Source organism: Oncorhynchus keta, unplaced genomic scaffold (genome assembly GCF_023373465.1).
Source record: "Oncorhynchus keta strain PuntledgeMale-10-30-2019 unplaced genomic scaffold, Oket_V2 Un_scaffold_5722_pilon_pilon, whole genome shotgun sequence".
NCBI classification, from domain to species: domain Eukaryota; kingdom Metazoa; phylum Chordata; class Actinopteri; order Salmoniformes; family Salmonidae; genus Oncorhynchus; species Oncorhynchus keta.
Genome location: NW_026290965.1, coordinates 417501 through 432731, shown reverse-complemented (window position 1 = coordinate 432731; position 15231 = coordinate 417501). Strand labels below are relative to the sequence as shown.

General features: G+C 49.5%; 1 protein-coding gene across 1 annotated transcript in view; it reads left to right on the top strand.

Moving 5' to 3' along the window:
• Window positions 1–11001: 11001 nt before the first annotated feature.
• The window catches only part of tet2 (tet methylcytosine dioxygenase 2), a 57542-nt gene continuing 53312 nt past the window's right edge, over window positions 11002–15231 (top strand). The window contains exon 1 of the mRNA XM_052517043.1: window positions 11002–11313. The gene's annotated coding sequence lies outside the window, so the exon portion shown is untranslated. The remainder of the gene's footprint in view (window positions 11314–15231) is intronic.

Genomic DNA, 15231 nt, shown 5'->3' with positions numbered 1-15231 from the left:
TCGGTGTCACCATATTAACATCATAGTCAACATGGCTACTAGAACTAATGCATTAATAAACCCACTACAATCATGCAGCACAGTGTACAGTCAGCAGCAAGCAGTCACACCGACGGGGCCACAGTGGCAATAAATGAATAAAACCAAAAGCTTACCTTGAGTTCCAGTGCTGGATAGCCACAGCCAGCTAGCTAACATAGCATCCCTCTCTGTTTAATCGGGATGTTTGAGTCAGCTAAACGAGCTAGCTGCATTCACTAACTAATTAAGTGTACAGTAGGTGAAAAAAATACAACTAAATATAGCTCTCTATCGCTCTCTCTCTCTTCTCCTTAATTTTTTAAAGAAATTCATTTGTTCCAAACTTTTCCAACTATTGTGTTTCTCTCTTTGAGTTAACTATTCACCACCGCAGTACTAGCTAGCTGTAGCTTATGCTTTCAGTACTATATTCATTCTCTGATCCTTTGATTGGGTGGACAACATGTCAGTGCATGCTACAAGAGCATTGATAGGTTAGATGACGTCCTCTGGAAGTTGTCATAATTACTTTGTAAGTCTATGGAAGGGGGTGAGAACCAGGAGCGTCCTAGGTTTTGTATTGATGTCAATGTACCCAGAAACTAACTGTCCTCCGGCTACACAATGGTGCTACCCTGCAGAGTGCTGTTGAGGCTACTGTAGACCTTCATTGCAAAACAGTGTGTTTTAATCAATTATTTGGAGACGTGATTGTATTTATTATAGTTGTATCTAAAAATGATAACTTTTTAAAAATGTTTCATTATTTAAAACAAAAAATGAAATTCACTGAGGGTGGTCCTCCCCTTCCTCCTTCGAGGAGCCTTCACTGATTGACATGCATATTATTAATGCTGGCTCTCCGTGTACATCTAAGGGCCATGCTGCTCTGTTCTGAGCCAATTGTAATGTGCCCATGTTCCTCTTTGTGGCACTTGTCCACATTAATGGACAGTAGTCCAGGTGAGACAAAACTAGGGCCTGTATGGCTTGTCTTGTTGATAGAGATGTCAAGAAAGCAGAGCGGTGCTTTTTTACGAACAGACCTCTCCCCATCTTAGCTACCGTTGCATCAATATGTTTTGTCCATGACAGTTTACAATCCAGGGTGACACCAAGCAGTTTAGCCTCCTCAACTTGCTCAATTAAGACATTATTTAGTTGAGGTTTAGGGTTTATTGAATGATTTGCCCCAAATACAAAGCTTTTAGTTTTTGAAATATTTAGGACCAGCTTATTTCTTGCCACCCATTTTAAAACTGACTGCAGCTCTTTTTAAGTGTTGCATTGATTTCACTTACAGTGGTAACAGACGTGTACAATGTGTAATCATCAGCATACATAGACATACACTTAGTCATGGACTAAGTAGGCTGGTCTAGGTCTTATGTAGTGCCATTGTGTAATCATCAGCATACATAGACATACACTTAGTCATGGACTAAGTAGGCTGGTCTAGGTCTTATGTAGTGCCATTGTGTAATCATCAGCATACATAGACATACACTTAGTCATGGACTAAGTAGGCTGGTCTAGGTCTTATGTAGTGCCATTGTGTAATCATCAGCATACATAGACATACACTTAGTCATGGACTAAGTAGGCTGGTCTAGGTCTTATGTAGTGCCATTGTGTAATCATCAGCATACATAGACATACACTTAGTCATGGACTAAGTAGGCTGGTCTAGGTCTTATGTAGTGCCATTGTGTAATCATCAGCATACATAGACATACACTTAGTCATGGACTAAGTAGGCTGGTCTAGGTCTTATGTAGTGCCATTGTGTAATCATCAGCATACATAGACATACACTTAGTCATGGACTAAGTAGGCTGGTCTAGGTCTTATGTAGTGCCATTGTGTAATCATCAGCATACATAGACATACACTTAGTCATGGACTAAGTAGGCTGGTCTAGGTCTTATGTAGTGCCATTGTGTAATCATCAGCATACATAGACATACACTTAGTCATGGACTAAGCAGGCTGGTCTAGGTCTAATGTAGTGCCATTGTGTAATCATCAGCATACATAGACATACACTTAGTCATGGACTAAGTAGGCTGGTCTTGGTCTTATGTAGTGCCATTGTGTAATCATCAGCATACATAGACATACACGTAGTCATGGACTAAGTAGGCTGGTCTTGGTCTTATGTAGTGCCATTGTGTAATCATCAGCATACATAGACATACACTTAGTCATGGACTAAGTAGGCTGGTCTTGGTCTTATGTAGTGCCATTGCCTCTTCTTCTTGCAAAACAATGAAGCAAATGGGCCTAATGGGGAAAGATAGATACGAAGCCCATTAACAAGCACTTCACCAACAGTATTTCAGCACAAAACCTAGTGAATAGTTCTAAAAGAAATCCTATAACTGCAATTTTACATTAATGCAAGATACAAGTTTGCCGACTTCCTAATTTCTGTGTTATATCATGATGGCAACAGTCCAACACAGTTATTATGATGACAGAGGGTAGGTGAAGTAGCTCATGGAAACAGTGGCAACTACTACATAACTGTCAGGGAAACTCAAAACAAAGCCCCTGGCTGGGTGGTGTGTTAAACAGTAGCAGCTAATTAAACGTCCTGACAGCCAAGCTAGGTCCGTCTTCGTTTCTCAAATACCTCACAGAGCTGAATTTAGTATTTTTAAACAGTCCCGCTCTCACACACCCTCTCCCTCTTTCTCATTACATTACATTTAAGTCATTTAGCAGACGCTCTTATCCAGAGCGACTTACAAATTGGTGCATACACCTTATGACATCCAGTGGAACAGCCACTTGCATCTAAATCTTTCTTTGGGGGGGTGAGAAGGATTACTTACCCTTACTTACCCTATCCTAGATATTCCTTGAAGAGGTGGGGTTTCAGGTGTCTCCGGAAGGTGGTGATTGACTCCGCTGTCCTGGCGTCGTGAGGGAGTTTGTTCCACCATTGGGGGGCCAGAGCAGCGAACAGTTTTGACTGGGCTGAGCGGGAACTGTACTTCCTCAGTGGTAGGGAGGCGAGCAGGCCAGAGGTGGATGAACGCAGTGCCCTTGTTTGGGTGTAGGGCCTGATCAGAGCCTGGAGGTACTGAGGTGCCGTTCCCCTCACAGCTCCGTCAAGCACCATGGTCTTGTAGCGGATGCGAGCTTCAACTGGAAGCCAGTGGAGAGAGCGGAGGAGCGGGGTGACGTGAGAGAACTTGGGAAGGTTGAACACCAGACGGGCTGCGGCGTTCTGGATGAGTTGTAGGGGTTTAATGGCACAGGCAGGGAGCCCAGCCAGCAGCGAGTTGCAGTAATCAAGACGGGAGATGACAAGTGCCTGGATTAGGACCTGCGCCGCTTCCTGTGTGAGGCAGGGTCGTACTCTGCGGATGTTGTAGAGCACATATGTCAGAGTCAAGGCCCGCGGGCCACATCCGGCCCGCGAGAAGGTTTTTTACGGCCCCTGGGATGATCTTGATTTATTATTAGAACCGGCCCGCAGACCGCAGCAAGCCGGCAGCCCGCAGATCTTTTACACGCACCAATACTACATTTCCCACAATGCAACGGTGACGCACCGAGCAGTAGGCTGCTTCATTTCAATATTTATTGGCACAGCAGTTGTCAGCATCACAGTAAAATTAACTTTCAGATACCCATCAAAAATGGCAAAATGGAAAGTGGACACTGAGAACCGGGGTTTCAAACAAGGTGGGAGTCGGAGTATTTGTTCACGGAGGTAGCTGGAAAACCTGTGTGTCTTCTGTGTGGAGAAAGTGTGGCGGTACTGAAAGAGTATAATCTGAGACGACATTATGAAACGAAACACGCGGACAAAAACAAGAATATGGACATGGAACAAAGGCTACAAAAGGCAGAGGAATTAAAACGAGGCCTCAAATCTCGACAGGCTCTGTTCAAAAAAGCCAAATCACAAGGCCAGGCTGCTGTCAAGGCCAGTTTTATTTTGGCAGAAGAGATCGCTAAATCAGCCCGGCCATTTACGGAGGGGGATTTCATCAAAACTGCATGATTAAAGTTTGTGACGTTTGCCCAGAAAAAGGCAACTCTTTTTAAATGTGAGTCTGAGCAGAAACACCATTGCCGAGAGAGTAGACCAGTTGTCCATCAATCTAAAAGAGCAGCTTGTGAAAAAGGGAAAAGATTTCATTGCATATTCCTTGGCTGTGGATGAGAGCACCGACATTTCTGACATTGCCCAGTTGTCAATTTTCATCCGCGGAGTGGACTCCAGCCTAAGCGTGACAGAGGAGTTTTTGGCTTTACGTCCTATGCATGGCACAACTACGGGGCATGATTTGTATGAAGAGGTGTCAAGATGTGTAAATGAGATGGAGCTGCCTTGGGAAAAACTCGTGGGTTTGACAACCGACGGAGCACCTGCGATGTGTGGACACAGGAGCGGACTGGTGGCGAAGATACGGGGAAAAGATGCAAGAGGAAAACGCGACAGGTGAGCTGCAGCTTCATTGTATCATACACCAGGAAGCGTTGTGCGGTAAAGCCTTGAAAATGGAGCATGTAATGAGCATCATCACGCGCACAGTTAACTTTATCAGAGCCAAAGGTTTGAATCACCGCCAGTTCAAGGCATTTCTGACGGAGTTAGAAACGGAGCATGGTGATTTGCCTTATCACACAGAGGTGCGATGGCTAAGCCAGGGAAAGGTGCTTCAAAGATGTTTCGAGCTTCGTGAGGAGATTTGTCTGTTCTTGGACAGCAAAGGGAAAGACACAACACAACTCCGAGACGAAATGTTTCTGTGTGAAATGGCTTTTCTGTGTGACATTACGAGTCATCTGAACGCAATGAACTTGCAGCTGCAGGGTCGGGATCGTGTCATCTCTGATATGTACAGTACAGTGAAGGCATTTAAAACCAAACTGACTCTGTGGGAGACGCAGATGCGGAAAGAAAATTTGAGCCACTTTCCCAGCTGCCAGACCATGAAAGAGAAGCTCTCTACCAGTGCGTTCCCGAGCGCACAGTTGGCTGATAAAATAGGTATGCTTGCCGCTGACTTTCGACGCCGATTTGCTGACTTTGAAGCACAAAAAGCAGGTTGGAACTGCTCGGTAACCCATTTGCTGTTGACGTGGAAAGCTCACCACCACTCAAATGGAGTTGATTGACCTCCAATGCAATGATGCACTGAGGGCAAAATATGCGGCAGTGGGTGCTGCGGAGTTCGCCCGTTTCCTCCCCGACACAATGCCCCAGCTGCGCATCCAGGCTGCTCAAACGTTGTCTATGTTTGGCAGCACATACCTGTGTGAACAACTGTTTTCTTTGATGAACTTGAACAAAACATCACACAGAAGTCGACTTACTGCTGAACACCTCCACTCAATTCTGAGGATTTCCTCAGCTCAGAGCCTTACCCCGAACATTGATGAACTTGTGGAAAAGATGGGACACCACCAAGTATCACCCTCAACCTCAAACAAGTGAACATTACTGTGCAATCACATATTTAGAGTTTTTACTCAGTTCAAGTTTAAAAGTTAAAGTTTAATATTTGTTTTCACTGCATGTTACTTCTCCTTAAACAAAGTGTTGTTTTTGATTAATAGATTTTTGCACTTTATTTTATTGTATTTCAATCCAATTATATTTTAAAAATATTTCAGTTGAGTGGATGATAGAAAATTGCTATTATTGTTTTTTTCTTTGAAGTAAATTTAGCCCACTTTTGCTAAAATAGAAAATATAGGCTACTGATGGTGCCTTGAATACCGGTTTCTTTCATTTAATGTTCATGTTATGGGGATTTTTATATAAAGGAAATTTGTCTTTTGTGTCTGTTGAAAATTAAAGATTACTGACAGAGCCATAAGAAAATATTGCTTTATTTATCTGATCATATTGGAATATATTTGTTAGGTTTTCAGTAGGTTCAATTAGGTTCACTAGACTATATGCGTCATTTAAAAAATTTTCAATGAACATTCGAACAGTCCGGCCCTCGGCTTGTAGCTAAATTTTTGATTTGGCCCTCCGTCCATTTGACTTTGACACCCCTGTTGTAGAGCATGAACCTACAGGAACGGGACACCGCCTTGATGTTAGTTGATGTTAGTTCTCTCTCCCTATCTCGCTCCCCTCTCTCTTTCTCCCCTCTCTCTGTCTCTCCGTCTCTCTCGCTCTCTCTCCGTCCTTCCCTCTCCCGCCGTCTCCCTCTCCCGCCGTCTCCCTCTCCCTCCGTCTCCCTCTCCCGCTGTCTCCCTCTCCCTCCGTCTCCCTCTCCCTCTGTCTCCCTCTCCCTCTGTCTCCCTCTCCCGCCGTCTCCGTCTCCCTCTGTCTCCCTCTCCTCTGTCTCCCTCTCCCTCCGTCTCCCTCTCCCTCTGTCTCCCTCTCCCTCTGTCTCCCTCTCCCGCCGTCTCCCTCTCCCTCCGTCTCCCTCCATCTCCCTCTCCCTCTCCCTCCGTCTCCCTCTCCCTCCGTCTCCCTCCATCTCCCTCTCCCTCTCCCTCTGTCTCCCTCTCCCTCCGTCTCCCTCTCCCGCCGTCTCCCTCTCCCTCCCTCTCCCCTCCGTCTCCCTCTCCCTCCGTCTCCCTCTCCCTCCCTCTCCCTCTCCCTCCCTCTCCCTCTCCCTCCGTCTCCCTCTCCCTCCATCTCCCTCTCCCTCCATCTCCCTCTCCCTCCATCTCCCTCTCCCGCCGTCTCCCTCTCCCTCCATCTCCCTCTCCCTCTATCTCCCTCTCCCGCCGTCTCCCTCTCCCTCTATCTCCCTCTCCCGCTGTCTCCCTCTCCCTCTATCTCCCTCTCCCGCCGTCTCCCTCTCCCTCCGTCTCCCTCTCCCTCTATCTCCCTCTCCCTCTGTCTCCCTCTCCCTCTATCTCCCTCTCCCGCTGTCTCCCTCTCCCTCTCCCTCCCGCTGTCTCCCTCTCCCTCTGTCTCCCTCTCCCTCCGTCTCCCTCTCCCTCTCCCTCTGTCTCCCTCTCCCGCCGTCTCCCTCACCCCTCCTCACCCGTCTCCCTCTCCCCTCTGTCTCCCTCTCCCTCTGTCTCCTCTCCCGCCGTCTCCCTCCGTCTCCCTCTGTCTCCCTCTCCTCTGTCTCCCTCTCCCTCCGTCTCCCTCCGTCTCCCTCTGTCTCCCTCTCCCTCTGTCTCCCTCTCCCGCCTCTCCCTCCCTCCCTCTGTCTCCTCTCCCCTCTGTCTCCCTCTCCCGCCGTCTCCCTCACCCTCCGTCTCCCTCTCCCTCCGTCTCCCTCTCCCTCTGTCTCCCTCTCCCTCTATCTCCCTCTCCCGCAGTCTCCCTGTCCCTCCGTCTCCCTCTCCCTCCATCTCCCTCTCCCTCCATCTCCCTCCCTCCCTCCCTCCATCCCATCTCCCTCTCCCTCTCCCTCCCTCTCCCTCTCCCTCACCCGCCGTCTCCCTCCGTCTCCCTCTGTCTCCCTCTCCCTCTGTCTCCCTCTCCCGCCCTCTCCCTCCTCTCCCTCTCCCTCCGTCTCCCCTCCCCTCCGTCTCCCTCTCCCGCTGTCTCCCTCTCCCGCCGTCTCCCTCCCTCCGTCTCCCTCTCCCTCCGTCTCCCCCTCCCTCCGTCTCCCTCTCCCTCCGTCTCCCTCTCCCTCCGTCTCCCTCTCCCGCCGTCTCCCTCTCCCGTCTCCCTCTCCCTCTCTCCCTCTCCCTCTCCCTCTCCCTCTCCCTCCGTCTCCCTCTCCCTCTGTCTCCCTCTCCCCTCCCTCTCCCTCTCCCTCTGTCTCCCTCTCCCGCCATCTCCCTCTCCCTCCGTCTCCCTCTCCCTCTGTCTCCCTCTCCCGCCCTCTCCCTCTCCCTCCCTCTCCCTCCGTCTCCCTCCCTCCCTCCGTCTCCCTCCTCCCTCCGTCTCCCTCTCCCACTGTCTCCCTCTCCCGTCTCCCTCTCCCTCTGTCTCCCTCTCCCGCTCGTCTCCCTCTCCCTCCGTCTCCCTCTCCCTCCGTCTCCCTCTCCCTCTGTCTCCCTCTCCCTCCGTCTCCCTCTCCCTCTGTCTCCCTCTCCCTCTGTCTCCCTCTCCCGCCGTCTCCCTCTCCCTCTCTCCCTCTCCCTCCCCCTCCCTCTCCCTCTCCCTCCCTCTCCCTCTCCCCGTCTCCCTCTCCCTCCCTCCCTCCCCTCCGTCTCCCTCTCCCTCCGTCTCCCTCTCCCTCTCCCTCCGTCTCCCTCTCCCTCCGTCTCCCTCTCCCGCTGTCTCCCTCTCCCTCCGTCTCCCTCTCCCTCCGTCTCCCTCTCCCTCCGTCTCCCTCTCCCTCTCCCTCCCTCTCCCGCCGTCTCCCTCTCCCTCCGTCTCCCTCTCCCTCCGTCTCCCTCTCCCTCCGTCTCCCTCTCCCTCCGTCTCCCTCTCCCGCTGTCTCCCTCTCCCTCTATCTCCCTCTCCCTCCGTCTCCCTCTCCCTCTATCTCCCTCTCCCGCTGTCTCCCTCTCCCTCTGTCTCCCTCTCCCGCCGTCTCCCTCTCCCTCTATCTCCCTCTCCCGCTGTCTCCCTCTCCCTCTATCTCCCTCTCCCGCTGTCTCCCTCTCCCTCTGTCTCCCTCTCCCGCTGTCTCCCTCTCCCTCTGTCTCCCTCTCCCTCCGTCTCCCTCTCCCTCCGTCTCCCTCTCCCTCCGTCTCCCTCTCCCTCTGTCTCCCTCTCCCTCCGTCTCCCTCTCCCTCCGTCTCCCTCTCCCTCCGTCTCCCTCTCCCCGCTGTCTCCCTCTCCCGCCGTCTCCCTCTCCCTCCGTCTCCCTCTCCCTCTGTCTCCCTCTCCCTCCGTCTCCCTCTCCCTCCGTCTCCCTCTCCCTCCGTCTCCCTCTCCCTCCGTCTCCCTCTCCCTATCTCCCTCTCCCGCTGTCTCCCTCTCCCTCTCTCCCTCTCCCTCCGTCTCCCTCTCCCTCCGTCTCCCTCTCCCTCTCCACGCAGTCTCCCTCTCCCGCCGTCTCCCTCTCCCGCCGTCTCCCTCTCCCTCTGTCTCCCTCTCCCGCTGTCTCCCTCCTCCCTCTCCCTCTATCTCCCTCTCCCGCCATCTCCCTCTCCCTCTATCTCCCTCTCCCGCTGTCTCCCTCTCTCTCCTCTGTCTCCCTCTCCCTCTATCTCCCTCTCCCGCTGTCTCCCTCTCCCTCTATCTCCCTCTCCCTCCCGCCATCTCCCTCTCCTCCGTCTCCCTCTCCCTCTCTCCCTCTCCCTCCCCGTCTCCCTCTCCCTCTATCTCCCTCTCCCGCTGTCTCCCTCTCCCTCTGTCTCCCTCTCCCTCCGTCTCCCTCTCCCTCCGTCTCCCTCTCCCTCCGTCTCCCTCTCCCTCCGTCTCCCTCTCCCGCTGTCTCCCTCTCCCGCCGTCTCCCTCTCCCTCCGTCTCCCTCTCCCTCCGTCTCCCCCTCCCTCCGTCTCCCTCTTCCTCCGTCTCCCTCTCCCTCCGTCTCCCTCTCCCTCTGTCTCCCTCTCCCTCCGTCTCCCTCTCCCTCCGTCTCCCTCTCCCTCCGTCTCCCTCTCCCTCCGTCTCCCTCTCCCTCCGTCTCCCTCTCCCTCCTCCTCTCCCTCCGTCTCCCTCTCCCGCCGTCTCCCTCTCCCTCTGTCTCCCTCTCCCTCCGTCTCCCTCCCTCTCCCTCCGTCTCCCTCTCCCTCCGTCTCCCTCTCCCTCCGTCTCCCTCTCCCTCCGTCTCCCTCTCCCGCCGTCTCCCTCTCCCTCTGTCTCCCTCTCCCTCCGTCTCCCTCTCCCTCTGTCTCCCCCTCCCTCTCCCTCTCCCTCCGTCTCCCCTCCCCGCCGTCTCCCTCCTCCCTCCGTCTCCCCCTCCCCGCCGTCTCCCTCTCCCCTCTGTCTCCCTCTCCCTCTGTCTCCCTCCTCCCGCCGTCTCCCTCTCCCTCCCTCCGTCTCCCTCTCCCGCCGTCTCCCTCTCCCGCCGTCTCCCTCTCACTCCGTCTCCCTCTCCCTCTCCCTCCGTCTCCCTCTCCCTCCGTCTCCCTCTCCCGCTGTCTCCCTCTCCTGTCTCCCTCTCCCTCCGTCTCCCTCTCCCCCGTCTCCCTCTCCCGCCGTCTCCCTCTCCCGCCCTCTCCCTCGCTACTAGCCCACGTGGCCAATGTCAACAGGAGGTGGGGCTCTTGGCAGACACATAAAGAAAAAGATGCTGCTGCCTGTATGAATCCTTTCAAAGATTAGTGTTGTCTTACGCCTGCTCCAAAAATGAGCCTGCATTACAGCCAAGGCATGCCAAAACAAAACCCAGAAGAAGCATTGTAAATGAGGGCAGGGCTCGACTCGCGTACTCTGAAGACGAAGCTAACTGTCTTGAGAGACTGACTGGAAGAAGCAAGTCTCCAAGGAGTTGTAAAGAAGCCACGAGGCAATAGGGGAACTCCTGCGACCTATGACAGCTTGAGAAAAACTGATGAAACCGAAAGAAGAACCAGGAAGTCAAGACAGAGAGGGGTGGGAGAAAAATCCCCCTAGAGCTTGGCATGAGTTTCCTTGAGACACACACACACACACACATACACACACACACACTCTTCCTGTCTGACGAAAGGAAGGGGGGAGTGCGCCACCCTCCTACTCTCCAATCCTCTGTTTCTCAGACAGACAGATAAGCTCAGAAAGCTTGTAGAGTCAGTTGAAAGGGATTGGACGGCGAAGCGGAACCCATGTCCTGTCACTGTGCAGATCCAGTCCGGTGCTTGGGGCCAGCCGTAGTCATAGTGTGCACTATTGTGTGCGACTGAAGGAGAAGAAGGGGAAAAAAGGGGGAAAGAAAGACCAGGCCCTTTGTGTGGTGGAGGGACTCACCAGGAGAGAGGTTTTCTCATTACTTTAGCTTTGCCAGCAAGGCAAGGCAAGGCAAGGCAAGGCAAGGCAAGACTCTACCACTGACACACACACACACACACACACACACACACACACACACACACACACACACACACACACACACACACACACACACACACACACACACACACACACACACACACACACACACACACACACACACACACACACACACACACACACACACACAAACTTGTCACACACACACACACACACACACACACACACACAAACTTGTCTACACGGCGTGCTGGCTGGCTGCTTCTCTGCCAGTTACATATGTGTGGCACTCAGAGTGGCCAACAGGGACACACCACCGACCGACCGGGCTTCTCCTCCTGATGATAAGAGTCGACGTCGACGTCAGAGACTGGCCCCATGAATATTGATGTTGGAGGATAGTCCGCTTCATAGAAGAACAGAAGGAAGCAAGATGGCGGCCCTTTAGGATTTGTTAAAGAGGAGATCCAGACGGTTTGTTGGAATTTCTACACAGTGGAGGGACGTAAAAAGAGGTAAGACTCAGCTCCGTTTGTTTTTGGCTCGTTGTCCTTCTCCTTTTGACCTTTTGTCAGTCTTTTCGGTGGCTCTGTGGCTTAGTACAAGGCATGCTAATGTTCCCTCAGCAAAAGCATGAGCTAGCTAAATTAATAAGGTGGGGGATATTAGATAAAGCTTCTCCTTCCAACATGGCTGACAATTTTCTTTTTTTCTTTTTTGCTAGTTGAAATAGAGAGATCTCCGTTTTTTTGCCTCTAATGTTGGTCAGTGGACGCTCAAGTAGCCTTAGGAATGTGTCTGGTGTAGAAAATGGAGACCTTGTTCAGTACTTTTCTTGAGGCATTATGAACAAGGCAAATCCTTCTGATGTTCAGTGCAACAGAGACGCAGCTAGCTCCCAGTTGAAATATATCTCATCTCTAAAATGGTAATTGTCCTTATTTTGATGTTTTATTTGAGTGCTTTGTTTTCCAGGGAAAATATTATCATTTTTCTTCTGCAAATCTATCATAGAGAAGGACTCTTTAACCAGAAATCATTCATGCAGTCAGTTTCTGTCCTTTTTTTCTTTGTGGTCTCACGGTTGTGTTCTTGTGTTGATTATTTTCTGCTATGTTCAAGCTAAAAAGATGGTTTGGGTCTAATTTAGAACAGCACTATGCCTCCAGTCCATCACTAAGACTGTAGTGCCTGGGAAAGAGAGCTGGAAGCGGGGGAGAGTGTAGCTAGCTTCTGGCTTTGTGCATCCTGTGAATCAGCTTTCAATGCATTCACCGGTGAATGACAAGCAGACACAAAGGCAGGCCAGCACAGTCCAAGGAGTGGAAAGAGAGAAGAGAATTGTGGTGGATAGCAGAGGGATGATGAGGTCAGAAGCTTGAAAGGATATTGAAACTCAATCCGATCACACCATTAGCTGAACGACACAAGAATTGGAATCCTGGAAGCAGGTCTTTTCCGAGGGTTGAAATAGATGTTTTCCCCAACTAGACCCCAACAAATATGTCTCCCAGAAGTTGACTCAGTTCTGTTACACCATGAAGTCACCATGAAAATGTTAAGAATCCAGCAATTGAACAACAACAACTATAATAGAACATTTTAGGACATGTTAGCTTTGCATTATGCAAACAGTTTTCCTGCTGTTTTACATATTAATAATTTAACACATAAAAGGATATATGTTGCCTTTTGTGAGAGTCTGAGATAATGTGTCTGGGAAAACCACATGCGCTGCCATGCAAGAAGGCAGCAGACAGCACCTTTAATAAACACATTATTGTCAAAACAAAGGCAGTAATGGAGGTGTTTCTAGAATTTACTCGATCTCAATTTGCATTTATGTTTTACTGATGAACAAACATGATTCGATATTGTTGACATTTGTTTTTGTCACAATATGCCATATTTTGTCATGTATTTATTTGACATACATTTACTTGAATTGAAAATAAAACAAACCGAGGCACATCAGCATTAGCTAGCTAGACAATCAATACATAGCTATGCTATGCTAGCTGTCAGATACAGTACTAACGAATAACAGGGATTCCTACACACATCCAAGCTACACTAACCAAGATGACTGGTTTTATTAGTCCAACACCTCTCGTCCCTTGAACAAATGAGTTGCTAATGGAGCGTGTTGTTTTTCTGTTATCTTTGCTGAATTTGCTAACAGGCCACATTTAGGATTAGCATCATAATGAGCTACTAGAATATTACACAGATAAAGGCCTGCTATCTTATGCCCTTATTTGTTTATTCCGGCTTGTGTATTGCGCTGGCCCTGCATGCACTTTCAATCGGGGGTCATCCCACAGTAGCAGCTAGCAGTAGGAGTTTGTGTGAAATGCAAAGTAAGGCATGCCTGCCCAGGGGGAGCACAGCACAACAAGTGGCTACTAATGAGCTGTTGTAAATCAACACCACAGGCAAGGGGAGGTGCACGGTGCAGAGGCTAACATATACTAATGCTAGAACAATGACGGAATCTCAGCCAAGTGCTACAAACCAATATCACCTGTGATAGCTTGGAATGCCAGGGTAAATGTACTAGGCTAAAGCTAGCCTAACGGGGTGAAACATATTGAAAATGTACTAGGCTAAAGCTAGCCTAACGGGGTGAAACATATTGGAGGGAACTGCAGTTGTGTTCAGCAAAAATGTCAGTTGCTTGTCAAACGGGCCTCGAGGACAACCGTCAAAGCTAATCTAGCTATTTGAACTGTTGATTAAGGCAAGTCTTCCTCTGCATTTTAGTCAACTCCACCATATAAAGTAAACAGAGGATTTAAAACATATATATATCTTTACCACAGAACTATCGACAAACTAAAATGTTCCTCCGTGATATCAGAGAACAATATTTAAATATTTACAGTTGATATATATTTTGAAGAAGGAATCAAAAGCTTTCGATGCAACAATGGCAGCGTGGCTCCGGCTCTGTTTTGATTGGGTAAGCATGGTCAGTGACTGCACAGCGGCAACCTATCTCGTAACGTAACTAGGGGAGTGCACCGTAGTCCTCCGTAGTCCTCGTGAAGTTTGTTTTGACTGGATGAGGTAGTCTACTGTTTTTTTATGTTTTGAAATTAATTGTGCCATTTGAGGCTTATTTGCCCCAGATAAGATAATGTAGAGAAATAGGCCTTGAGTGAAAATAATTCTACTTGATTCATATTGAAACTGTATGCTTATCCAAAGCTAAAGGAGAAGACTAGTTTTATTTTGTAGTGGATCAAACAGCTGCAAGCCAATATTGGAGGATGCATGGACTTTGAGTTAAGTGTCTTCCTTGAGCTGTTGACTGCATTTCTCAGTAGACTGAATGCAATGCACATTGACCTGTTTACATCCTTGATACTGCAGGATGTTAGTCGAGGAAGACATTTCTTTTTAATTGGATACATTAGATGGTATCAGACAGCAACATTGCTATACAACAGTTTGTTTCTCAACTTCTATCAAGAGATAATAGTGTTCTATCATACAGATATAAAGCGAGACAAAAAAGTCAGAGTTGATACTTCATTTATGGGTAAAATATTGTGCCCAAAGCAAGGACTAGATTGTGTAATTTTAGCACAGAAGGAGGCCTTTACACAAGACAGGAGTCACTTGGCAAGCCAAGATATTGTCTTGAACACACAACCTCCATTTTCCCTTTGTGTTGTTTTCATTAGCACCACATGTGTTGTTACATCAGCATTGGAAAAAGGCACCATATCTGAGCCACAGATCCTAGTAGGGAGAATGTCAACACATGGTGGCTAGAGGAGGGGGGCAGTCCAGTCAGAAAGATCAATCACAAGAATGGACATGTCTGTTCTCATCAATCCACACCCACTGATAAAGCTGGGTATGGTTGGACTACTCCTCTTGCTTCTTCCTCTTTATGTTATCTAAGGGAGAAAAGACAATATCAAGCTTTGGGGGTAAGAATGTCCAGTGGTTTCAGTCTCCATGGTTCCTGCAACAATGCTGTCCATTCACAATGGGCAGGGTTTTACCTCTGACCTCCAACCGCAGGCCCCGCATCACATTTCGACCCCAAAGGCCACGGTAACCCTGCTGCAGAGATGACACAGTGGAACAGGTTAAGAGACATGCATTGCCTCTGTGTAGCTACCAACCTGGCTCTGTTGATCACGTTCCTCCTCCTCAGACAAAATGGCGACATACTGTGTTTCAGATATTGATTTAGCTCTCTGCTGCTCCCAGCCTCGATAGTTGAAGAATCGTGGTAAAACTTGCAATCGGTTATTACTGCCTTATTACATGAGTGTATTGGATGCAATTTCTTTATGTCATTCAATGTGCATGGCCTTTACTTTCAATGTGCATGTTGTCCAGATAGTCTACTTTATGATTTACATTATAACCTCTAGATTGTCTCATCACAAGGCATTTAGGTTGTGTTCAAATGA